This window comes from Rhinolophus hipposideros, assembly GCF_964194185.1.
Source record: "Rhinolophus hipposideros genome assembly, chromosome: 5".
NCBI classification, from domain to species: Eukaryota; Metazoa; Chordata; class Mammalia; order Chiroptera; family Rhinolophidae; genus Rhinolophus; species Rhinolophus hipposideros.
The window spans coordinates 21401842-21428586 of NC_138051.1; the positions used below are offsets into that span (position 1 = coordinate 21401842).

A 26745-nucleotide genomic window follows, 5' to 3' on the forward strand; every position below is an offset into this window, starting at 1 on the left:
ATATGGTACTATGGGTGATTTTAATTTTCTTCTTTGTCCTCTTCTGAAATTTTAAAATTACCCCCAATCAATATGTATTACTTTTGTTTCTAGGAGAAAACAAAATCACATTTATTTCATTCTGTTGAATGTGAGCCTCCAGACCTAGTTAAGATTGCAACTGGCTCTCGGACGCCTCTATAATTCCAGTTTTCTTTCCCTTCTTCCCTTCTGTCCTTTGTCCTTTATGGCTGTTTCAACATCTCAATCAGTTCAAGAGCTGCAATGGTTGTCTAATGTACTCGAGCAAGCCCTAACTTCTTTGCTGACTTTGGAGTCTATTTCTGCTTAAACAAGATTAAGCAAAGATTTATTATGTTCCGGGCACTACTAGGTGCTCCACATGCAATATCCTATGTAATCCTAGTATAACAACCCTAAATGATATCTTTTTCTGTCCTCAATTTACAGATGCCCATAATCACAAGTTAATACACTCAGAAGAGCGATGATTCCAGAGTCCGAATTCTCCACCACTGTAGTAGAGTGAGACGGTGTGGCATCTAAAGGAAACCTTCCGGGGTTCTAAAGCTTGACTCAGTACTTTCTAGCTTGTGACCTTGGGAGAAATTACTTAACTTCCCTGAGTCTGTTTCCTGAGCATAAAATGAGGATAATAGCGGTACCTATTCATCAGCTGGTTGTGAGGATTAAATTATATTATACATGTGAAGTGCCTGGTACGTGATAGGTATCCCTCCCCCATTTCTTCTCCTCTCCCCCACACTAGTCTTCTTTCCTCTTCAGCTCCAGCACGAACCTTCAGCTCCCGTCAAGTTGATCTCCTAACCTTTCAGATATAGCACCACGCTCTTCTTGTCTTTAAGTCATTGGTTTATTGTTACCTCAGCCCAGAAAACCCTCTCTTTCTCTTTTCCACTTTCTGTCTTACCCTAGCATACCTGACTAAGCTCAAGTTTCCCTCTGTCCAAGACAACATTTCTTTATATGCTCCTGGGGATGGTCACTAATGGTTATATGGGCATTAATTTTGTCTTTGATTAAAGTGGCCATCCAATCAGGTAGTCATTAGCTTTATGTGATCATTTAAACTTCAATTCATTAAAATCAAATAAAATTAAGAATTCTAGTTCCTCATTTACACTAGCTACATTTCAAGTGCTTAATAGCCACAAGTGGCTGGTGTCAACTATATTGGATAACAACAATACAGAGCATTTCTGTCACCAGATAAAGTTTTATTGAAGACTGCTGGTCTAAAAATGCAAACTTTTGGAAGGTGAGGACTATAGTTAAGGTTCTAGAAATGCAGCAGTGCATAACACAGTAATTACATAGGAGGAACTCAGTTGAGTAGTTAGTTATGTTTTGCTTTACTGATTCACCGAGGGTATTCACATTTGATGAGAATACTAATGTAGGCATGATCATTTGACCTAGGCTATGAAATACTGATTGATTAAATTATTTATACAATTTCAACTTTAGTTTGAAAAGAGCAAATTTCCAAAAAGCTCAGACTATCTTTCCCTTCTTAGGGAAATGAAATAATTATTCTGCCAATGACCCCTTCAGTTGGGAGCTGATGTCCTCTCTAACACATGCAATTTTCACAGATTCTTAGGTTGAAGCTGCCTGTGTTAAGTAATATTTTGTAAAACATTACCTAAAATAGTTATCTTACCATGAAAAGATTTCCTTGTGCTTGGCAAATACTGCCCTGATAACTTGCAGCATTCCAGTAAAAGAAAAATGCATACATTCACCTTATTTTAAAGGTAAAGAATTAAGGTCAAGTGATTTACCTAAGGTCACATTTCAGTGCTGCTACTGGACAGTTCCTTAAGACACCTGAGTCCCTATCCGACACTCTCTTCACTGAATCCTAGAGTTCTAAATCACTCCCATACCCTGCAGGTATTTTACACTCATTAATAATGCCACTTATTCTGAGTGCCTACAATTTGTAAGCTCTCTGCAATGCAACCCTCCCACCCCAATCATGTAAACATCTTGGCTCTTTACTAGCTGAGTCACTGCCACAGAGTAAAGGACTCTCAAAAAGTCATACCGAGCTTAAAGCATTCCACTATAGCTGCTGCAGAGAAGTAGGTCATTAAGAAATAAAACATAAAATTAGCAAAACAGCATTTTTTCTCCTATATGCTAAGAGGTTTCTCCAAATGATAACACACACACACACACACACATACACACATACACAATCCATATATTAGACAGGAGGGCAAATTGAGAAAGTGGCTTCAGGGATGCGTTGATTGAAATACTCAAGCAAGATGAATTGCCTTTTGATAATTAGATTTGAGGAAATCATTTTTTTTTTTGGTCTTTTGTATGACTACTGTTTTGTGTAGTGCAGAAAGACTTAAAATTCCAAGGCGATAAAGGTCTTTCTCCACATGCTTCATCTTTGTGCTTATATCCAAGACACAATGAGAACTTTCATAAAATTTCCTGTATCAGGCTTATTTGACAAACATTTTCAATGTTAAACAGATTCCGCATTTCAACCAAACTATAATTAAGACTTCAAAGAGAAAGTCTTATTCTAGGATACATGATTAACATTCGAAGGAACAAAAGGAGGATAGATGTGAGTTTCAACAAGTGAAATTAGCAAAATGAACCTGATTTTATGTTTCTGGCATTTCCTGATAGCATAGCTCCTGAAATCATAGCACAAATAATGGTCCCAATTATTAAAACTGAGAAATTTAACAAGGCACAAGATCAAAGCACAGGCACACTAGGTTAACCTCACACTCATTCAGTCACAATTATTAAAAAATGCTTTCAGCTAGGCTGGTACTTTGAATTCCAGAGGATTTCTTAACTGACAGCAAATTTATAGCCTTTCCTTATTGCAGCAAATTTGCTTGACTTTTGGTCTTTATGCTGACATTTTGATAAACTAGTACTTCAATCCCATCGAGAAAGAGCATGATAATAATCTATGGCAAACACTCGCAAATTAAAAAAAAAAAAAGGAACAGAGATAGCAGGATAACATGAAACTGTCCACGTAAAAACATCCAAACCTGTAAAGAATTTTTACGAGTTTATTTGAGCCAAATTGACGATAATTGCTGGGAAGCAAAATCTCAACGAATTGAGAAAATGCTCCAGAGAATGGCAGTTTTGCGCTTATTTTATGCATTAGAATATAGGAGGAGATGTAAAGAGAGTTACATGAAATCCATTGGTGGTGATTAAGGGAGTGGGGGAAAGCCATGTGGGGAAATCTCTGGGATTGGATAAAAAGTAAAATGGAGAGACACATACCTATTTTACACTGGTGGGTACAGGAGAATTAATAATTAACATTAACAGCACACAGAGATGGTATGTTGGCAACAAGATACCAATGAGGGGTTCTGTGGTCTCAGGCTGTGTTGCCAGTGGTTGTGCCCTGAGGGGTCTGGAAAAGGAGATTACTCTGACATTTCAAAGGCATGTTATCTTAGATGCAAAAAGACAATAGGCTCACTTAAGGTAACAATTGACCTTTGTCAAGGAAGCTACAGGCCTAGGACATGACTACCCACCATGACCGGCTTTTAGTTAGGGATTTTTAGGTTCAGACCATATATGTGGTTACCTTCGGTCTCTGAGTTTGTTAGGCCCTCTGAGAATGTGGCCCCTTTTTCATCCACACAACTCTCCAACATCAGAAAAAGTAATCAACATTACCAACAAAAACCTTATTTGCAGTCTCTTTGCTTTTGTCCATATTGAAATCTGCTCCTCCTCCACCCACCCCCCATCCCCTTGGGAGGTACACTAAATCTTTTCATTAAAGAGATGGGATGGGGTGGGAATGTAGGGAGTCAGAGACAGAAGGACAGAGTGTGATGAAGAGATACAGAGAGAGGGAGAGTGAGAGAGAGAGTCCAAGACAGATGACATGGTGAGAGGGGCTGAGAGTGAAATGAAAACCTCTAACTTAGAGCTAGTTGGTAGTAGGTTAAATGTTGAGTGAAGAGTAAAACAAAGGTGGATGTATTCAGCTTTAATTGACTCGCTCAGTGGTCCAACCATATTTTCCCTGACCTTTCCACCACGTTGCACCCCCAGTTCACATTCAGGGACTCTCTTTTGAGCATCATCAAACCTTGATATATTCACTCAGGCTGTTCCAGTCGGGTCAATCACCAAAAAGTAGAGAACACTAATTTGTAACCTCCAAGATATTTGGATCAGAAGTTATTTTTTGTTTGAAACTCAACTGTCTGAGCCACTCGTCCCCTGAGACCATTATACAGCACAGCTACCCAGGTTGCTCTCCAATCTTGGCATTTCATTAATTATCACAGGAGATGATTGCCTCCAACGTTTGTATTAGTCAAAGCATCCTCCTTACCAGTGAAGCAGGAGGTAGGAGGTATTGTAGGATTGACTGATTCTGGGGGATTGATAACACAAAGCAAGAGTGTGTGTGATCTGTTAACACTGGCCTATTATACACAACAGAAGACACTGAGTGCTCTGGTGAACTTCATTTTCAAAAACAAGCCAATAACATTAACTATGCCAGTGGTTCCCAAACTTTAGCTTGCATCAGAATCATCTGGACTGGAGGGCTTGTTAGAACACACACTACTGGGCCTTCCCCCAAGAATGTCTGACTCAATAGGTTTGGGGACCCACCCTGAAAACCCAGCAATCCCAAGTAATTTAGGAGGGAAAGCCTGTGGGGAAATGGAATAGGTTCATACATGCAAAGAAGGAAGAAGAGGCCTCCTCTAGGCCAGTGCTTTTCAAACTTGAAGGTGACTATAAATCACCTGGAGATCTTGGTAAAATGCAGATTCTCAGTGAGTAGGCCCGGTGTGTGTTCTGAGATGCTGCATTTCTGATAAAACTCCCAGGTGATGCTGATGCTGCCAGCCCAGGACCCACACTGAGTTTCAAGGCTCTACATGACCCAGGGCAGTGTTTTTCAAAGTATATCCTGGGGACCATCCATATCAAAATCATGAGTTGACTGAGGAGGGAGGGTATTGTTATTAGTGCAGATTCCCAGGCCCCCCCTTAGATACACTGCAAATATGTTTCTATGATTCTTATACAGACTGAGAACAATGGATTGGGGGTGTGGAGGGGAAACAGGAAGAGGGGGATGTCAATAGGTGGTTATTCAGTGATTACTGTTTCCAGGTACTGACTACCAGAGCCCCTAATTATTTTCTCTCTCTTATTTATTCTATTGCCCACCTTACAAGTTCTGACAATTAAGTTCACGAACTTTGTTGCAACGATGTTGCTAACCTTTTTTATATCAGAGGGATTATTCATTATGAATTTCTACTAATTGGACAAACAGTTAACCAAGTTTATTATTTGGAAGTGCTGAAAAGGCTGCGTGAAAAAGTGAGATGTAAATGACCTGAACTTTTCGCCAACAATGCATGGCGACAATGCATCACGACAATGCACCAGCTCCCATGACACTATGAGGGAGTTTTTAGCCAGTAAACAAATAACTGTACTGGAACACCCTCCCTACTCACCTGCTCTGGCCCTCAATGGCTTCTTTCTTTACCCCAAAATAAAGGAAATATTGAAAGGAAGACATTTGGATGACATTCAGGACATGAAGCATAATACAAAGACAGCTCTGATGGCCATTCCAGAAAAAGAGTTCCAAAATCACTTTGAAGGGTGGACTAGCCTCTGGCATCGGTGCATAGCTTCCCAAGGGGAGTACTTTGAAGTTGATCACAGGGATATTCAGTGATTAGGTATGTAGCACTTTTTCTAGGATAAGTTGGTGAACTTAATTTTCCAACTTCGTATGTTGGCCATTGGTGACATCATCAGAAGTAACTAGGATCCTAAAAGAAGGGGTGAAACTTCTAATGGCCTAATTTGCTCTGTATCAGCAAAAGCTTAGTAAGGAAAAAAAGGGAACTGTAGGCCACATTTAAAACTTTTTCATAAAGTGAAATTATTCCTGCTTTACCTATCCTCTGTTTCCATTGACAACCACAAATTGTTGTCTAGACTTCTTTTGTTAGTAGTAAGTGAAAAATTGTTTCTGTAATGATTACTTAATATGTTGCTAAATCCAGGAGACAGCAACTGTCTGCCAGCAAGTGCCATATTGAAGTTTCCTAAACACTACAAAAAATAGAAATTATTTACAGTTAGCATTCAACATTGGCAAACAAGTCATGCTATTAAAGATGTATTTGCATATGTTACATTAAGAGGCATGCAAATGTATGTGCAAAACTGGGCATAATTAATCATTTCCACCAGTGATGAATATCCCATTTCCAATCTTGCCATCCAATCCCCCCTTTCTTTTGAGCACAGATGTGTGTTTCTAACCTCCTGGGATCCCGGCATTATGTGCAATACTCATCTCCCCACCCTAACTTCTACACCTACATGTAAAGAACTGAACCATGGAAAATGATTCCAAGTTCTTAGACTAAGAAAATAACGTTTGAACAATAGTAAATATAGACAGTTGTTTCTAATCCTAGTTCTTATTGTCAGGAACATCTATGGAACTTTTCAAAAATTCAGATTCCTCAGTAACCACAAGATTCATATTCAAAAGGTTTGGGATAGGCCAGGAAATTTATAATTGTCTAAAACACCCCAGGTAATTCAGATGATCAACCAAGATTGGGCACTAGTGACATACATAAATGAGCATTGGACAGAATCAGGGAACTTTGATAGTATTGTAGTTATTATTTTTGTTGTTAATAGTTTTTATTAATATTAAATGAGTTCTTCCTATATATCAAGCATGTTACTAAGCATTTTACATACATTATCACTGAATCGTCACGACAACCATCCATTTTGTGGATGAGGAAACTAAGACTTAGAAAAGTTAAGTCATTTGCCTAAAGCCAGAGATAGTAAGTGGCAAAGCAGGAATTTGGTTTCATCACTAAGTAGTACATGAGTCATTCAAAAAGCCATGTGAGTCATTTAAATCATTGCGTTTTCTCAATTGCAAATAAGGGCTGTTGGGCTGGACACTAGATCACTTCTAATCTTTCTAGCTCTAACGTTTACTTGTGGAATCTAGTTGTACTGGAAGACATGGTCTTTGGCCTTCTGGAGCTGAAGATATGTTGTCAGACTTCCTTGCCCTCCTTCCCATTTCATGTATCAAGTGCCACTTCATCTATGGCTCTTTATTTTCTATAGAGCAAAAACTCCTTCACCATTAGTCCTAATTCTCTCTCGCTTCATCTCCCAGCACCTCAGGGCAGAACCCCAACCCTCCAGCCCCGATGGGTAATGGGCTTGCCCGGCTCTGAGCCCTCGCTCACAGTCTTCTTTCTGTCTCAATGCTTTGCCCTTCTTGGTTGCTTGATGGAATAATCCTGCTTGCCCTTCAGAGCCAACCCACATTATTAACTCCTTTGTGTAGACATCCCTCTTTTCCTGGCCAGAATCAATCTGTTCCTTTAAGGTTTTATTTTGTCCTGTGTTATATAGGTAGAATGAACTTAAGTCCTAGTTCTCTGGCAATCTCAGTTTCAAATATCCACATAAGCATACCAGTACTTGGTAGTCTTGGTAGTTTAGACTTATGTAAGGGCACTAATGCTATTCATGAGGGCTTCATCCTTACGACCTCATCTACTCCTAATAACCTTCCAAAGGCCCCACCTCCTAATACCATCACAACATGAGGTGTGGCTTCAACATATGAATTTTAGGGAGACACAAACATTTATTATTCCTTAATAGGCCATCAACAAACCCTCAAGGCCAAAGTCATTGAACCTACCATAGCACAGGGTGGCAGCATTCAGGGGAAAATGAATATAGTAGGCTTCCAAAAGGGGTTTCTGTGTACTTAGACACCAAGAGAAGAACTCGTACAAAGGGAAATTTTTAGTCAATTTTGAATCCTTTTTCAGTCATTGTTTTTTGGCAACTTTTGGAAGCTTTCACTGACTTCCTATGGTCTTCTTAAGTATCTCTTTTCTGTGTTCCCAGACCACGTATCTCCCCTATTAACAACCATACCATGGGTTGCTATGACTTTGCCTATTACCCACACGGAACTGAAAGCTCTACAAAGACAAGGTGTCATTCATTTCGGTGTTCCCACAGAAATTACTCAATATATGTTTGATGAATTAATGAAAGGAGAAATTAGCCGTCTGTACCTATCATTATGACTACGTACGGACTTTTAGATGGAAGGTATTGTTTGTGTCATCCTGATGAAAAAGTAGGCTGTCTCAGACTAGAGGTAAGTTTTTGACCCTGGGGATGTCTAAGCTTGGTGATAATGTGTTAAAAAGAATAAACACATAGGGGGTCTCGTTGGACTAAATTCCCACTGAAACAGAACACCAGACCTTTACTATCCCAGCAATTGGCAGAGAGAAGTTCTAATTCTGATTTTATTCTAGCAGAATAGACAAATGTTCCCTTTTCAAGGGTTTGTCCTTCTCTTTCTGATTTTGCACGAGTATCCAAACAATCTTACAGAGGTAGCAAATGGTCTCCTCCTTATGCAAGACGAGAATTACAGCTTTAACATATATTTCCTCTTAACCAAGACCTGGAAATACTGAATCAATAAGACCAGCCAGTCAAAGATAGATGATTCCTGCCTCAGCTCTATTAAATAAAATGATGCATTAAATAAACAAACAAACAAACAAACAAACACATGGTCTATGGTGAATGGTCAACACGGTGACTCTTTCGTCCCTTTTCACTTCTCATTCCTTTCCCTAGTACACATCTAAAGAACATGACCCAGCTCAATGTCAATTGGTGGAAGCAGAAGGGACTATTTTGCTATAATTCTTTCCTAAAGACCTCAAATAATTGGAGTCCTATCCTTCTAAGATTATCTTGTGTTATTTTTATTGTTTGTGACCCTTTACTGTAAAAATCTCCAGGAAGAACAATCTGCTTCTTTTTTCCATTTTTAAAAATCTAGTCACTGAATTATTTAAACATAATTGTGCGTGCGTGTGTGTATGTGTGTGTGTGTGTGTGTGTGTGTGCGTGTGTGTGTGTGTGGTGTTTCCAACTACTGTGGGGATTTTATATTAACTGTAACTCTCAAGTTCCTTTTGGCCGGGAAGTTTTAAAGTCAGATGAGATCTAGGATGAGTTTTTTTATTTTTTTGCTTAACTGATTTGAATAACATGACATAAAACCCCTACACTTGAAACAATTATCATGCAAAATACATAGACAAATACTGTCTTCTTTTAAAAATATAAAATAAGCAAGACATGAAAATAGGCAAGTTTCCATTGAATACATGAAAATTTTAAAAAAAGAAAGTTTTGCTTTCCATATCATTTAAAGAAAGGAAATTATCATTTAAACAATATTCAAGTTTATTAAACAAATTTTTTAAAGTGTCATAAAATGTTTAATTTTCATCAGCTTCAAGATTTCTATTGCTCCCAAATTTGGCATAGAACTGAACTTTCAAATCTGCTAACACCCACTGAATTGATTTCACTCTGGATTCTAAGGAGTCAATTTCTTCTTGCAAATTTTTCTTTGCTTCTTCTAACATTTCCTGTGTTTCTTCTTGAGAATGGCTAATGAAAACATCACCAATTTGATAAGGTATCATTAATCAGCCATCTTCTGCAAGCATGATGCCCTCAGAAGCATCTAAGTTTTGGAGTTGTTTTTTTTTTTTACATTTATTTCTTCCTTCAGCTCTGTGATTCTACTTGTATTTCACGCAAATTTGTTTATCTTTTCTTGATCTTCAAAAGTAACATTGACATCTTCTGCAGCAGCGTTCTCATGGTGACCACCATGTTGGGACTAGGTTAAGTTTTAAGAGGAGTCTTTTAGTGGTAAAAATAGCAAAGCATTTAAGAAAGTGTTATCCACAAATAGTTCAGACCTTCAAAGAATATTTCATTGCATCTAACATTCAAGAATCCTGACCATTTCAATAGATGGCCATACACAGAGAGTAAAATCCTTCCTCTTCTTTATTATTTCTGATAGTGATATCACAGACCAAAGGATCATTAAAATTGGGCCCAGGATTTTCATTTTGTTCAAAGGAAGTTGTCAAGATAAAGTATATGTTTAAATCAGCTTTTCACTGACAAGTCACTCCTTAGATTATTAAAGTTGCAAGAACTTCCATAAACTTCATTTACTTTTTATCGAGAAAAAATTTAATTATTATGGTAAGAAGAGAATAATGCAAGTCTATTCAGAATTGTTGAGAGGCATAACTCACAAGATATTATGCAGTACTTTGCAATACTGTCACCTCTCAATCATTTGAGTTCTGAATCTCCGTTATGTGTATGAGCAAAATCTTTTGCTGCTGCTTATCTCATTAGGGCTGGAAAACCCTTTCTCAAGACTATGTGGTGTATTGTTTCTCAAACTGATGTTTTGCAAAGCACGGATCTTCAGGATGGTGGAAGGGACAATAGAGCAAAGTGGTTGACACCATAGTCGTTACAGGAATGAGCTAAACGTGGATCGATGCGAAGATATGTACTGATTAATCCGATTCTGTGCACCTGATGTCAACATTTTAAGAGCAGACTTTAATGTAGTGTTAGCTCTGGCATTTCCATCTCTATCAGTTTAAATAAGTTACCCCCTCTAATCCTCAATCTCATTATTTATAAATGGGCATGATAAAATAGACCCTGTCTCATTAGCTGTGAGATAAGATGAGATCACGCATGCCAATATTTTGTTCATATGTTGGTTTACCTGTTTATTGTCTGTCTACCTCACCCCCAAGTAAAAATCAGGGACTTGTCTTGTTCATGGAGGTGTCCCCAGAGCCATGAACAGTGTAGTGCACATAGCAGGAGCTCAACAAATACTTTTTTGAAAACAAATGAATGACCGAAACAATACATGACAAGTTTATGGCATGATGCCTGGCCAGTAGTAAGTGCTCAATAAATATTAGCATAAAAACAGCCTAGTCCTGTGAGCCGTTTCTCAAATAAAGGATGTTGTATAATATATATCATAAAGACAGGGGTATCCTTTAGTGAAGAAATTGGTATACCTTTGTTAGCTCCCCTTATCAATCTTATTTGACCAGAAAACCCTTTCTTCCCAGCTATACCTCTTAATTAACATTGTATAACATTACTGTACGTTTGAACATAATGTTCAGTATCCCTATTTTAAAGGGAAGGAAACTGAGGGCCAGAGAATAAATGGTTTGCCTGAATCAAGCAGCTATTCCAGAACTAGAGGCAATGCTCCAACACCAAGTCCTGCGTTCTTTCCCTCAGGCCAGGTGAGCAGTGGCATGTGGGCAGTGACATTATCACTTTGGTATCAGAAGGCATTGGATTCAAATCCCACCTGCATTTTCTAGCACTGAGGTCTGTATCACACTCTGCTGGTACTCTATCTTACATCCTCTTTCCTTAAGGTGTCCTCTTTGATACCTGAGCATGGTGCACCTACTGAAATTGGCCCCCAACGAATGTGCAACATGGAATTGCAGGGGTCTTGATATCGAACAGGGCAACCCTTCACCAATAGGGCATGGTTGCTAATTTCCCCTGCTATACCTCAGGCAGATAACTCTGACGTGCATTCTGTAGGTCTCCCTTTAGAGTCCCCGTGAGATTGATCCCAAGTGCACGTGTCAGTGACACAGTGCACAACTGGATAGGCAAATTCTCCAGATTCCTAGCCTTTCTCCTTTCCAGTCTCACTGCCTTTTCCCAGCTGTGTTACGCTTTTGCTTACTATTGAAAACAGCTGTGTCATCTCTTGTGAGCCCATTAAACAGGTGCCGGATTTCACACCAAAGGTGGCTGCAATTTGGCAAGTGGAGGTGTGAAATAGGAAGTGACATCTAAATATAAATTGGACTAGAATGGAGGCCTCTAACAGATGAGAGGTGCTACTAGGCTTCAAGCTCTGTTCTTTTTTTCTCCCCCAGTTTTCAAGGATTTTGACAAGGCATAAGAACAAAGTGTTTATAAACATACTCTGTGTTCATGTCACCTTCTGGTTTTCCCGTTATGCTGAAGAAGAAGAGGGAGCTACTCCTGATGTGGGAAAACAATGCAATCTGAGATAATTACCACAATCTTTTAACAACGTTGGGTAATCTACCTGACAACAGAGGTTCAAGCTTACTGTTCTGCTCTCAGTCCCCAAGCGAGAACAGGAGGCAGTGCTGTATGACTGTGGAAACAAATAGGCCCCGAAATCTCAGTTTATTTCCTGCTTATGTAATAATATGAGGTTGGTGCAAAAGTAATTGTGGTTTTTGCAATTATTTTTAACCTTTAAACTGCAAATATGTTTGCACCAACCTAATACAATACAGGTGTTCCAGCTCAGCAGTTTTCTTCCACGTTATGACTTAGGGACATGGGCTCTTCCATACTGTGATTCTGTCGTTCTCTGGAACCTTGTCCTCATCATCTGCATTCAGCTGGCAGAAGAGAAGAGTATGGAGAAGGCACTCCACCCATAGGTAACAGTCAAAACCAAAGCTCCACCAGCAAAAATAAGTCACATGGCTTCCCCTTAGAAGTAAGGAGGATGGGAAATGCAGAGACTAGGCAGATTGTGACACGGTGACCTGGTGTAAGAAAGTGCTTCATTATTTAGAAAGGAACAGTGGTTGGAGTTGGCACTCCAAATATCAGGGCAAGTCATTAAAATTTTCACTGGCAAATCCTCATATTTATTATATCTGCCTTCAATTTGCTGTGGGTTAACTTGGTTTCCCAAACCTTAAGAGTAAATTTTAAAATCAATTCACTTACTATCCCTGGTTGAAGTTTGTCTACATTTACCCATCTGCCATACTGCCATCAGAGTGCTTTTCCTGGTATAAATCTCATTATTTTACTTTCCTTTTTAAAAATTCAAATTGCTTTCTTTCTACCTCTAAGGTAAGCTCCACCTTCTTAGTCTGGCGTATCAGGGCTTTTAGGTGCTGCCACCCCGGCTCATTGTCTACCCTCCCCTTTACCACCTTTCCACTAAAGCCCTACTGCACTGGATTTATTCCATTCTCTTTCACACTTTTGTAACTATATATGCTCTCCTCTAGTAGGAATTCCATTCCCTACCCCCATCACCACCTGGCAAATGCCCGTTTATCCTTCAAGGCCCAACTCACTCGATACCTGCTCTCTGAGGCTTTCCCTGAATCTGCCAATCTCTGCCTCTCCCCCGCCTCTCCAGCTCCCTTATGCCTGGGTGAAATCAACTATCCCTTTACCTGATTCCCATAGCATGTAAACATACTTCTATGGCAGTGTTTATTATTTTATACTCTGGTTATCCAAGAGTCAGTCTCTGAGGCACAACGGTGAGCCTCAAAAGCAGAGAACATGTCTTATTCATTTTTTATGCTCCCAGGGCCCAAGAGAGCATCTCGCCCATTTAGCACCCAATACTTCTTCACTGAATTTTTATTGGAAGTCAAAACCCTGACACCACAGAGGCATCTGGAACATGGAAACAAAATCCACTCATTCTCCTCTGTATGTTTCTTATTATGCAGGATCTTTACTTCTCAAGAGTTATTTTATGTTGGATCACAGTCTATAGAGTATGAAAGAGAAATGAGTCCACATTTTCCATAAGTTTACATGATGAAAACTTCGATTCCTATTTAAAATCTAGGAAAAGTGTATGATTTTTCATAAGTCATGTGATTCTCATACATCCTCTCTTATGCCTTTTCTCTTAATAAAAGTGTCATCATTGGGGAGTAATAAAGTCACAAAGGTATGTTAACTGGAGACATGGACTGAAACCACATTTCTCTACATGGGGACAGAGACCCGCTGTGGGCTTTTGAAAATTAATCTATTATCAGATTTCCTTTCTGCAGAGGAAAACTTTTACTTTGGATTCTTTCAAGGAAGTTGGTATTTGGAGATGTGTATGAGGCTGGTATTGTTGTCACAATGATCAGAGGGTACTTCTGGCATTTAATGGGTGGGACCCAGGAATGCCAAATACCTTGCAATGTATGGGTCAGTCATGTAAACTGAATGCTGTCCCACCCAATGCCAATAACCACCCATCTGAGAATCACTGAGTTAACCATTGATATGCTTAAGGCCATTTTTTTTTTTTAATGAGAAGAGAGCAAACCATAGGAATCCAAAAGGAAGTTCCCGTCTCAGTTTAAAGAAATACATACTTTTTTCTTCTGTGTGCAAAATATGGCTTATATCCTATTCACTAGAAACAGGAAACTCCTAACAGAATCAACAAGAAAAAGCACTTAGCATGCCCTCTTGCTCGTGAATATAGGATAGAATAGCAGAATAAAGTGGCTCTTCCTTTGTAATGCATTTAATTTAATAAAACACCAAATTAAAGGTAGGACAGTCTCGTCCCTATTACGAAATAACCTGCAAAGTGAAAAGTGAAACATGCACAATTTCATTAACCTTCCATTCATAAGCCTAATGTAGGCAGAATGCCATTTTAATATCCAACTGAATAAGGCTATTTCCATGCTTTGACAGAGCTTCACATACTAACATTAGTCATCAGTGTGGATACAGGAAATAGTGTAGAGGAAAAAAAATCATACAAAGTACTTAGAAATACTTATCCTTTTAATCATCCATTTTTGAATGAAGATATTTCCTTTTTGTATAGTGTTTTGTCTGCTTTGTTAAATATTATTAACAGCCTGTCCAGGAAAAGCATGTCAGTTTGTGACTTAGTGATATTTATAATACGTGGGGAATTCTGTTAACATCCTGACCCGGGGAGTGTAGAATCATAGAACTTTTATTTATTTATTTATTTATTTATTTATTTATTTATTTATTTAATTGGGGAACAGTGTGTTTCCCCAGGGCCCATCAGCTCTAAGTTGTTGTCCTTCAATCTAGTTGTGGAGGGTGCAAGTCAGCTCAAAGTCCAGTCACCAGTTTCAATCTTAAGTTGTAGAGGGCGCAGTCCACCATTCCATGAGGGAATCGAACCGGCAACCCTGCTGTTCAGAGCTCATGCTCTAATCAACTGAGCCATCCAGCCACCCTAGAACTTTAGAATCTCAGATCATCAAAAGCCCTAGGGACCACAGGGTCCAGTTCTGTATTTTGCAGATGAGAAAACTAAGGTGCTATGGAGATTAGGGACAGTGGATGTGACAGCTCTCTCTGGGACCCGGGAGAGACAACAGCCAATCTGGTGGGTTGTTTTGTGAGCACTCAGCATCTTCCAGCTACAGACTGTTTTTTTAGTGAACCTTTAATTATTTTCTGAATAGATAATGGCAACTCAAAACCCCACTCAGTTTATAGTATTCTTTAGCTGTTACTAGTACTCATAGAATGAGCTCCTGATCAAAAAAAGAGGGAAAAAAAATTGGAGCTAAAACAAACATGCAATTTATAAAACTAAAAGACATAAGCACCTAACATCTGAAAAACATGTCATGTTTCATTAAGATATTATGTTGCATTCCACAACAGTCATTGTAGAAGGATGGAGCACCCGTTAACCTTCTCTGGCTCTAATGGGTTGGCACAAGGCAAGCACAGCTTTGGGCACCCATCTCTTCCTCCCTCCCCCATCATGCCATTTGCAAATGAATTGTACACCTAACATTTGCTTTGTACAAGCGAATTTTAAACCCAGGAAACAATGCAGTATATTTTAGTATGCTATCGCTATAGTCTTCAAGTTTAATGAGATTTGGATCTAATGTAGCAATTTGGAAGTCTCTTTAAGCTTATTAAAATGAGATTCTATCCAAGTTTACAAGCAGGTACAATAACACTTGGAATATGACCTTGTCTTGTATCTAGAGGCTTTTTGGGAGTCTATGTAAAGCAAATTGCTTATGTAATACTCTCCTTTCCTCTCCAGGGTTCTACTCTATAACCACTAAAACTGGAACAAAATGTCCCCATTTGACAGATATTGTAGTATTCTGATAATTAGCTTAAAATACAGCTGATTTGTCCTCCTGCTGCTTACCCTGAGGCGACCAGTAACTGAAAGCTTATTTTAAAGCCGGTCAACAAGCAGGAAGAAACACACCTGTGGCATCTGATTTCCTCCCCTTTAAATCAGAATGAATAATTTAATAGCTGCTTATGCACAGACACTCCAGTGGCTGATTGAAAGGAGATTGTCAGGATGCTGGCATTTTTTGCTATTTCTGGCTGGTCTTGACGGAAACTTGTTTTTTTCCCCCAGTGGCAGTAAGCCAAATAGCCCTGTGATCTCAAACTTTCACCTAAGCCTTTAGTGCACCAGGATCTTTCCACTGTGACAAAGGCCATTATTTATTTTGTAACTGTGGCAGACACTGTTCATTGGCTGCTCAACTAAACCTCACACCCCGCATCTTCCTATAGATTGAAACAGACAGATACTTGTATTCCTAGCCTCCCTTAGAGCCAGGGGGTTCATGTGACTCAGGTCTAAACAATGAAGCATAAAGGTAAAGTCTGCTGAGGCTTCTGGAAATTCTCTTCTTCCCAAACTGAGAGGTGACTTGGCACTGTAAGGGCTTTGGAGACAAACTACCTGGGTTTGAATCCCAGCTTTACCATTTCTTGTCTGTGTGACCCTGATAAAGTTAATTATACTCTCTGTGCTTTGGTTTCTCTTCATCTGCTGTAGAATTAAATGGGTTAATACATATAAAGTGCTTAGGATAGTCCCTGACATATAGTAAATGCTCAAAAAATGTTAGTTATGATTATACTTAATAAAAGAAGGAAGGCACGTGATGAACATTTCTGCTAGCTGCTTTTGGAAATGGCTTTGTGAGGTCATGATGTCTGGAGTTATGGCAACCATTTTGTAACATGCTGGCCACTGCATGCAAACATCTTAATGGACTGCAGAGGTTCTAATCTGGCAACTCACAGGCTGTGGGGGTCTTTTTAATCTCCAGACATCATAGTGTGTAGGCTTTGATGGGAATCCAAGGTCACCACATGTATGGACAAAGAGGGAAGAACTGAGGGGGCCTCGACTATCATCACATGGTGCTTCTTTGCCAAGGACATGGTAAAGCTGCCCCACCTCTCCTCTGCCGGTGTACTTAAGTTTGTTCTCTACGCTTCTTTGTTTTCCAGAGCACTCCTGGGAAGATTCTTCGGAGAAATATTGGAGGCAACGAACTTGTAGAAGGATGGAGGAAGGAAGAAATACAAAAGTAGAAGCTCTGGGACTCACTCCTCTCTCGACAATTGGCTTCTCTGTTTCGACACCCAACTTTGATGACAAGCCCCTAACGATGTCTTTCAGTTTGTTCTTTACTGAAAACACTGCAAAATCACAGTAAAGACAAAAGATAATGAAGAGAGGGTCACTTCGTAGCCCACCTGGGTTCTGGAATTAAATCCAGCTCAGGTCAGGAACAGGTCATGACTCCCAGTTGCTGTCATCCATCATCAGACCTCAACAACATTTTCAATATTTCCAGTGCATTTGTAGATGATTTCTCTATTATATAAAATTCCGAATGAGAAGGAAGTTTCTCTGGGGAAATTTAGAAGAAAGAAAGCCACAATCATCTATTGCTTGAATCTGTTTTCATGTTGAAAGCATATCAGTGCATGTATTATTTAGCGAAACTCCACAAGGTGTCACATACATGGATCAACACATTGCCATGGGCACCATTCTCAGGAGAGACTGCACCCTCTGGAAGCTGACATAAAGGATTTAGGTAGTTAAGGTTAATGACTTGCCCCCGTGCTTCAGCACCCCTTCTCCTGCTACCTCCCAGGATAGTTTATTTGACGGAATAGTTTGACTCAATATACATAAGAGACACACCCCATGCACAACACTGTGGGATGAGTCGGGGTTGGACAGGGACCTGGGTTTGTAGAACTACCAGAAACAACAATGGAAGCTTCTTCGTGGCTTTTCTACCCTACAGTGTCAGACTTGCCTGAGCCCCCTGTTCAGCTAAACAAGCCACTTTCCCCCCAATGCTTCCTGAGTCCTTAATCCTTCTACTGAGAAGCCAGAAAAAGAGGTCAGTGCAAATGAGTGTTGAAAAAAAACCCCTGGGTTTCTTTTACCCAAGAAAAAGAGGGCAGTTTTGAATTCTGGCTCTGACACAGAAAAGCCCTGTCTCTCAGTCCCAGCTCACCATGACTGCCTGCGGACTTGCTGGAAAGTCTTCTGGCTGATACTAACTGCCGTGATCACATATCCCGGGAGAAACATTTTAAAACTACACAGACCAGTTTTCTAGAAGCAAGTAGGCCAAGCAGCTTACTACTATACATTAAGTTTAAATGAGAGAACACGAGGTGTGACAATTAAGTTCACGAACTTGTTGCACCGATGTTGCTAACTTTTTTTTGATATCAGAGAGATTATTCATTATGAATTTGTACCAACTGAACAAACAGTTAACCAAGTTTACTATCTGGAAGTGCTGAAAAGGCTGCGTGAAAAAGTTAGATGACCTGAACTTTTCACCAGCAATTCATGGCTCTTGCATCACGACAACGCACCAGCTCACAGGGCACTGTCTGTGAGGGAGGTTTTAGCCAGTAAACAAATCACTGTATTGGAACACCCTCCCTACTCACCTGATTGGCCCCCAACAACTTCTTTCTTTAACCGAAGATAAAAGAAATATTGAAAGGAAGACATTTGGATGACATTCAGGACATTAAGGGGTAATAGGACACCAGCTCTGATGGCCATTCCAGAAAAAGAGTTCCAACATTGCTTTGAAGGGTGGACTAGGCACTAGCGTTGGTGCATAGCTTCCTAAGGGGAGTACTTCGAAGGTGACTGCAGCACTTTTTCTAGGATGAGTTCGTGAACTTAATTGTCTGACCTCATATATATATTATATATGTAATATATATAATATATATTATACATAAAAGGGCTTTAAGATCTGTAAAGTCTTAGATGAGTGCCTAGCCTTATGCCAACCTCCTTAGCACTGAAGTTAGAAGATTCAGAAGACAAGCTTATCTTCCAAGAACTTGGATTCTGGGAGGGAGACAGAACTGTCCTAAACAAAATAATTAGACCATTACGCGCTCAACTGTGGGGTAGTAAGTAGAACTATGCTAGGTGGGCATGGGAAAGCACTGGATTCGAAATTGTCAGGGACACTTGGCAGAGAAACTTCAAACCCAGTGGCTGGTGGTGTGTCAGGGAGATCATGAATTTAGAAAGAGAGATGGGGCAACTTGTTTTTTATCCACAAAGGGTATCTGTGTGGGTCAGGAATGCAATCAGACAACTTACGTTGGTCTGACTCAAACTTTTTACTTAGTTCAAGGTATGATTTACAGCTTCAAAGACTTTTACCTATATACACAAAGATCCTGCAAAATGATTTGAGTATTTAAAATAAACAATTGAGAGCTGGTTTTACTATAGCACGTGGATGTGGAAGAACGAATATGTTTGATGGCTCTTTCATCCCATGAAGATGACAAGTCAGGACTTTAGTTTTCAGGAAACAAACATTCATAGCTTTAGTCAGCTCCTTGCTATTCTAGACAATAGGAGGAGGAAATGAATTCATTCCATCCACGTGTTTCACTTTGCCTTGATTCCCAAAGTAATGAATGATTTTTTTTTTAAAGCAGCAGTTGCTGAATTCTTATTGCTTGTCTTGACATGCAGACTACTTAAGAGGAAAATCAAGCCTGGGAAGTATTGAGGGGGAAGAGTAGTGATACCTATAATTTATTTTGAAGTGCATTGAAAATGGATTATTGGGTGGATCGAAGGATGGATAGACATGTAGACATGTGGTAGGGCAAGTACAGTAAAATATTAATGATAAAATCCAGGTGGTAAGTAGAAGGGTATTCATGTAAAATTATTCTGACTTTCAACTATTATTAAAAATTTTATAATAATATGGTGGGTAAAACTGAGTCAGGGTTTATTTTTTGTTTTTTGTTTTCTTGCCCTTTCTTCTCATAGGTAAAGATCATTACCTGAAAAGACACAGGAATAAAATAGCCTGGACAAAGTCCTAGATATGAATGAAATGTAAGAATTGTGTATGTGATTTATTTTATTTTGTTTGTTTATTTTGTTCTTTAGATTCCACATATAAGTGAGATCATATGGTATTTGTCTTTCTCCGTCTGACTTATTTCACTTAGCATAATGTTCTCTAGGTCCATCCATGTTGTTGCAAATTGTAAGATTTCATTCTATTTTTTATGGCCAAGCAGTATTCCACTGTATAAACGTACCACACCTTCTTTATCTAATGGTCTATTGATGAACACTTAGATTGCTTCCATATATTGGCTATTGTAAGTAATGCTACAATGAACAAATTAGAGTTTTGGATTTCTATGGATAAATACCCAGGAGTGGAATTACTGGGTCATAAGGTAGGTCTAGTTTTGATTTTTTGAGGAACCTCCATACTGTTTTCCATAGTGGCTGCAACCAATTCACAATCCCACCAACAGTGCACAAGGGGGACCTTTTCTCCACATCCTTACCAACACTTGATGTCTGTTGATGTGTATGTGATTTTAAAAAAACAAACCCTTAAATTTATCTCTATCAGTCAACAGTTGGTGGCAGAAATTCTAACATTAGAAACATGGTCTGTTGATTTAAGGGGTTAGTGTACAAAAACCTCCTGGGATTCTTGGAGGACGACAACTCAATTGCAAATCTTAAGTGACCATTTCCAAATAATATGTAGTGGGAAAGTCTGAGATAAGGTAGAGGGAAAAGAGAACACCGTCCTGGATGTCTTAGGGGAGGAGAGCAAGATACAGAAAGAATATATGGAAAGGGGTTAAAGATCACCTTCACCTTCTTACAAGAAGGCCAACCCAAATCCTGATATTAGTGTTTGTTGCTCTTGAATTGTATACAAAAATTTTCTGAAACTCCAATGGAGATGTCCTGTGGCAATGTAAAAAGGCTTATAAACTACTCTTCTATAGCTCTTGCTACTTGATACCAAGTACTCAAGCCCAGATCTTATCTCCATGAAGGATAAGATTTGTACCATGTGCTGTTCATCTATGGTTAGGCTTAAACTTGGACTTATCCTTCCTCTGTAGAGGGGAATATACTCATTGTTGTACATTTATCTATTTTTCTATCTTCAGAGATACCCTTTTTCTTAGACTGACTTATTTGAAAAGCAGATCCTGAGGCAAGGTTTCATATGCAACTACAGAGGGTGCCAAAAAAATATACACACATTTTAAGAAAGAAAAACTGTATTAAAATTGTAATACTCGATATTTAACAATAACAAAAGATGAATACAAGTCACTCTTAACTTCAGCAATTACAAGAGGTGCTCAGTGGTTACTCTCAGTGTCCAGACACTTCTGATTATGGCGAACTACTGCTTGAGCAACGTTGACCAAAGTGTCCACTTATATACATTTTTTTTGGCACCCCTAGTATTTAAGGAGGAAGGGTACACCAAGGATCAGGAGTGACACAAAGAAAGTGAGACATGAAAGAAGATAGAACCAATGCAAGGAAGTGTATTGAGTTGGACACTGCTAGGGTTTCCAGGAGGGAATTCCCACCTGTTCTCAGGAATTTTTTTCGCTTTCTTGTTCCTGAATCCCAAGATATAAACTGTTTTCTGTTCTCCACGATGAATCATTTCCACAAAGTGATGGCCGATACTACCAATCATCTGGATTCAAGGAGCCAATTTTCCTGATTTCCCGACCAACTTTTCTCGAGATTTGGGAACGGAAAAGTGAAAAAAATTCCCGAGAACAGGCAGGAATTCCTGCCCAGAAACCCTAGCAATAAATAGGAAAAATGTCTAAGAGATACATTATGAGTAGTACGTTTATTTCCCATTGTGGGCATTATTGGGTTCAAGGAGCTGATTTTCCCGATTTCCTGACCAACTTTTCTTGGGATTTGGGAATGGGAAAGTGAAAAAAAATTCCGGAGAACAGGTGGGAATTCCCGTCTGGAAACCCTAGACATTGCTAAGCACAATTGATTTTCGATGTTACATAACAATCTTCTACAAAGTCATATAAATAATGTCCCAGAAATGTCCTTCTAGGGGAAAAAAGTGGAAGGATTTATTACCCCTACTCCCATATCCTATTGGTCAAAGTTTCACTCTAAAAAGTTAATTCTCCTACACACCCAGGATGTATATGGGAAAGGGTTGCTGTGAACTTCTATGTCTTGGTATCAAAGAAGTCTCAGAGTAACAGGCGAGCAGTGCACAACACGGGCGTGAGGCAAACTGCTGTCAGGTTGTGCCATTGTGAAGCTGCTTGCTGCAGCAACAGCTGGAATAAGAGACAAGTGAAGCTAAGAGACCTGAAGTGGTGGAAAAGAACAGTCTAATATAGTCCACCCCAAGCAGATTGTTTGCACCTTGGCTCACTTAGCGTATATACTTTGGAGTCTCTGTTTTTCTGGGAACAGGATACCTTTATTTTTTTCTCTGAAGGGGGAGGTCTGTGTCTAATCAGTTACAGAGTCTTTCTCAAGCTGGTGGCAGTTGAAATTACGGAGGGACCCAAGGCAAAAGAGTTAGTCAAGTAAGATGCAGTCCCACAGCTGCAGCCGGTCCTAAGGCCAAAACTGACATTGATCATACCCTTCTCCCACCTCCCTTTTAGGTTTCCATTGCCTTGGCCAGCACGTTCCCACTGAGCTGCCCTGCTCGCCTAGTAGTATAACATCCCCAAGGGATCTCTCTTGTTTGGCCCTTGGGCTGTGATTCCTATAATTACGCATTTTCTATGGATGCACTAAAATACATCGTTGTGAACTCTGTGAATTTCAGACGTACTATTCCCTGATCATCATGTGAGGAGTAGCCCAGCTCCTCAGGGCATTCAGAACAGTCACTCTTTGCTTGCCGATCTACCAGCATGAGGAGCCCAGAGTCTGCAGGGGTAGCTGCAGTTTCAAGTTCGGTGGAAACCTTACTGTGGCCTGTGGATACCAAGGCCTCTAAACCTGGAAACTTCTGTGTGATCTGTACACTTTGTGCCCAGTCCCAGGGTCAAGCTCCATGTCTGTTCTCCACACCTTCTTGATCCATCTGATGGGACCATCCTCCAAGAAACTATATAAACTGCATCCCAGGGGCTGGATGGTGTATTGATATGGGAGAAAAAGATGGAAGAATTTATCCACCATCGGGGGGTGGGGAACTCCCATTGCCCACTGGTCAAAGAGTTAAGCCAGAGTGCAACAAGGAAAACTGTACAATACTGTGGTTTGATGTAATAGAAGTCAGCATTATCTGGATCTTTCTAATAATCATTTCAGCCATTGAAGCACCAGGGTCTCCATCAATATAGACACTATATTCTGACTCAATTACGTAGTGCATTACAAGTAATGGTTTATAGCAAAAAAAAAAAAAATTTAAGCCACAGGATTGTTAGCTCTCTTGCATTTTCAGGTTGTTGCTCATGCAAGGGCATTTAGTGGGGTCACATGACTGTGTCAAGAGCAAAGCCCCAGGAATAAGGTGACAGGCTTGCCAAGTACAGTTATGAGGCTAGACAGCGCCAGGTGGCACCTGTGGGAAGTCCACTGGAGCCCACGCAGAGCGGGCGACTGCTGCAGCCGCTGCAACAAGACAGGCGAGGCTGAGAATAACTGGAATACAAGATTAACTGTTTGATACACCCCTCAGAAGCACATTTCCAAAGAAGTATGACCCATCTGTCTCCAGGCTACAGGAATCAATGAAGCAATTTTATCCTCAATATGGAGTTTTACCGGTTTGTAGGATTCCCTCTGCGTTACCGCCTCTCTGCATTGTAGGTGTTCTCGGGAGTCCTGCGGGATAGCTCAACAGTGTTTGAGATTCTTTCTGGGCCCATGTTCACCGTGATAATGCTTCTGTGTGCATCTTTACCAACACTGCCCGCCTGTGCCCCTGCAGGCTGATAGCTTTGCTCTGAAGGCAGAGCCTGCCCAAGTGCCTTGGCCACCTAGCACACTGCCTGCCACCCAGGAAGGAAAAGGTATTCTTCTCTGTGTTATGCTCTGTTGGAGAGAGGCCTCGTCCTGCAGAAGAGTTGCTTCGGCACTGTGGTGGTGCAGAGCTTGGTGACTCTGCTTTTCCAGTTTTATTTATTCTTCCCACTAGGGCAAGCGTACAACACTGAGATAATTGGGCCAGGGTGCCTTCAAACAACAGCCTCCGTACTGACCCAAGAGTCATTGCTCCTTTGACCCTGAAGTTCTACTGCTAAGCCCAGCTTTCTGTGCCAGAGTTTTTCTTCCCCGAAGGATACATTTTCTCCCAGGGAGTGCACAGCTCTTGCAATTTAGTATTTCCTTCATCTTTCTCCTCCAAATCCCTATCCTACAGTCTGCTAGGGGGCTCAGTGCAAATTCTTTGTCCATGAGGTTCGTGAGGACTCTCTAAACCAGGATATTAAGGCTGGGAGTGTTATTTGTCCAGTTCCCCCCACCAGTCACGTCTGACCTTCAGCTCTTGCTCAACCCTGAGGACACCCTACGAGAGGAGAAATAAGAAATCATCTCCTACAGAGAGAGAGAGAGAGAGCGAGAGCGAGAGAGAGAGAGAGAGAGAGAGAGAGAGAGAGAGTCAGCTTAGTGATTTAAAAATTTAAGTTGGAAGCCATTTTTAAAAAACTGTTAAATGCTTACAGAGCTTGTACCTGCACAGCGTCCTTGCTCATTGTGGTCACTTTGATGATCACTTCCTTACTGGTTTTTGGTACTCCTAAAGTTTGCACTACACAGAGACCAGGAAGCATGGTGATAGCCTCGGGGAAGCAGAGACGTGTTTACAAGACAATGTGCAATGGCCACCCTCCACACTCAGGACTCCAATCATCACTCACTATTATCGCCTCTAAGGAGATGGAACCCAGTGGGTCATCCCAACACAATGGGGATGCCTATCATCCCTGTAAAGTTATTAGGCTCCCAGATCCTGTCTTTTCAGACGTTAGTGGGAACTTCCCTTTTACATTTACATTGTTCCTTGGACAAAGGAAGTAGAATTTTATGCCAGCCATGATCCCAGTTAGTCAATACAAAGCTCGCTGACACGGTATTGAAGAAAGCATTTTACATGGTGCAGCAGGTAGATAGATACGCCCCGGACGAGGCTGTCTTCTGCTAAAATATTCATGTAAAGGCTCACTTCAAAATGTATATGCAGGTCAGATCCTCAGAAAAATTCCAAGATCCTACTAGTGTTGTTTTACTGGGCTATCATTGTGTGGTGGCTTCTTAACGGTCTCATTGTCATCTTTCTTTGTGCAGCACTGGGCACACAGCTGGTGTGAAAAATGCTCATTAAATAACTGGGTGAAAGAATTAAATGTAGAAACCACTACTTGAATTAAATGCCATGAGCAAGGAATCTGTATTTTTTTGATGATACAGCAATTTTTATAGTGGGGAAACTTTTTAAAAAGAGAATTGATCTACAACCCATTTGAATATTTGTCTAGACATTAATATACATGGAGCGATACAGGATCATAATTCTGATGTGCGAGAAAAGGACAAAGTATAGCTCTATCTTACTTGCTGTTTTATTTGTACGTATTCCTGTGCTGTAATACGTTAGAATGTTAGAGCTGGAGGAGAGCCACCAGATATGAAAACTGAGGCTTGAGGAAAGGAAGTGACTTGCCCAAGGTCACACATTAGTTAGGAGCAGACCCTGGACTGGAGCCCAGATTCCTAACTCCTATGAAGCAATTCCCCTTCTATTCCCTGCTCAGTGATGCAGCCGTCTTCTTAGCTGTATTTTCTCTACATGTCACACAAACGTTTCCTCCTATAATTTTGAAGTCCATGGTGCCAGAGGTGAGCCGGTCTCACTCCTTGAGAAGAGACTGCTGAAAAGGCAGTATTTTACCACCAGATTTTAGTCATTCTCTTTCTTGAATGACATCTCTGATGAACTGGTGAAAACACTGCTGCCTGAAATATTTCCAAGTCAATAGCCACTTCTTTATTTCAGTAGCAGTGCTGATTTTAAGAGAGGCAATATTGTGGAAACAATTTGGTTAGAAATGGCATGATTTTCTCTTCTATTCCCTTGACTTATGTCTCTGTCTCTCTGTCTCTGTCTCTGTCTCTGTCTCTGTCTCTGTCTCTCTCTCTCTCTCTCTCTCTCTCTCTCTCTCTCTCTCTCTCTCTCTCACACACACACACACACACACACACACACACACACACACCCCAACAGTTGTTTCCTGCACTCTAAAGGCTACAAAGGAATCTGAGAAATTATCCAGATTGTTTTCCTTAGACATGACCACACCCACAAGATGCAAACAAATTGGACTGTCTGTACAGAATACTCCTCCCTCAGAAGTACTCTTTAGTTTCTAATAACTTACACGAAGAGTGACCCCCATATGAGTGCATACCACACACAGGCAGTATGGGCAGCCAAGGGAGCCAAAGAACCCCCACTGCCCTTGGAGGCCCACGAAAGGCAGTGCTGATGGAAAAGGGTACAGTCTCCATTTTCTACACTCATCATGCTGAGCTCTTTATCGGGGAGCTTAACCTGGTAGACGTGCCCCAACAGTCACCCCCTTCTAAATGGAGACACCTGAGGTATGGCAGGAAGCTTATATCTGGTGCAAGAGTCTCTGGATTCATCATATCATCCATCTCCTTATGAAGAAATCTTTCCTATCCTAACCCCTCATAGCAAAGGCCATTCCTATCACTTTTGTTGACCACTGCAAAGACATAGAAAAGTGAGTGACCCCTTCTGTACTACTGTTGAGCCTTAGCTTTCTACAAGCTAAATTATCATC

The 26745-nt window shown here is 40.3% G+C and overlaps 1 pseudogene across 1 annotated transcript; it reads right to left on the reverse strand.

Moving 5' to 3' along the window:
• Positions 1-9401: 9401 nt before the first annotated feature.
• LOC308497827 (prefoldin subunit 4-like) lies at positions 9402-9635 on the reverse strand (annotated as a pseudogene). The gene has a single exon. The product of its transcript is annotated as a prefoldin subunit 4-like (transcript).
• Positions 9636-26745: the final 17110 nt, after the last annotated feature.